The sequence below is a fragment of the Arachis ipaensis genome, chromosome B5 (assembly GCF_059453495.1).
Source record: "Arachis ipaensis isolate K30076 ecotype BB chromosome B5, ASM5945349v1, whole genome shotgun sequence".
Lineage (NCBI taxonomy): Eukaryota > Viridiplantae > Streptophyta > Magnoliopsida > Fabales > Fabaceae > Arachis > Arachis ipaensis.
Window position 1 is genome coordinate 55,057,901 of NC_142440.1, and position 1,002 is coordinate 55,058,902.

The 1,002-nt window shown below is 44.5% G+C and overlaps 1 non-coding gene across 1 annotated transcript; it reads right to left on the reverse strand.

The window, feature by feature from the left end:
* Positions 1-478: 478 nt before the first annotated feature.
* On the reverse strand, positions 479-585 carry LOC148564235 (small nucleolar RNA R71). Its single transcript, XR_015884919.1, has one exon. It is a non-coding gene; the product is annotated as a small nucleolar RNA R71 (small nucleolar RNA).
* Positions 586-1,002: the final 417 nt, after the last annotated feature.

Consider the following 1,002-nt stretch of genomic DNA (forward strand, 5'->3'; position numbering starts at 1 on the left):
AGAGGAAGAGTACTTTGAACTAGACATGGAGGAGAATATGGAGAACATTCATGAAGAAGAGGCTCACAACCATGGCAGAGAAGGTCTAGAAAATCATGCTGGGCAAGAGAGAAGTGTTTTAGGCTCCTACATCAACCCAAACCCAGGAAACTGTAGGAGTAGCATTCAAAATCCAACCATACATGCCAACAACTTTGAACTAAAACCACAGCTCATCACCCTTGTTCAGAACAACTGTTCATTCGGAGGAGGCGTCCAAGAAGACCCCAATCAACATCTAACCTCCTTCCTGAGGATATGCGATACTGTGAAGTCTAATGGTGTTCATCCTGACACCTATAGACTACTTTTGTTCCCTTTCTCACTCAAGGATAAGGCATCTAAATGGCTAGAATCCTTCCCTAAGGAGAGTTTGACAACCTGGGAAGATGTGGTGAACAAATTTTTAGCCAGATTCTATCCTCCTCGAAGAATCAACAGGCTGAGAGCTAAGGTTCAAACTTTCAGGCAACAGGATGGTGAGACTCTATATGAAGCATGGGAGAGGTTTAAGGACCTAACAAGGAGGTGTCCACCAGATATGTTCAATGAATGGGTGCAGCTACATATTTTCTATGAAGGCCTTTCTTATGAATCAAAGAAAGCAGTAGAGCACTCATCCGGGGGATCTCTGAACAAGAAGAAGACCATTGAGGAGGCCATAAATGTCATTGAAACTGTAGCAGAGAATGACTACTTCTATGCCTCCGAAAGAGGGAACACTAGAGGAGTGATGGAGCTAAACAATGTAGATGCTCTGCTGGCCCAGAACAAGCTCATTACCAAGCAATTAGCTGACCTCACCAAGAAGATGGAGAGAAACCAAGTAGCAGCAATCACCACCTCATCAACAACCCAAGAGGGAGTGAATGCAGAGGCAGAGAGTGAGCAGGAGCAAGCCAACTACATTGGGAATTCACCTAGACAAAATCATGACCCATACTCCAAAACCTACAACCCTGG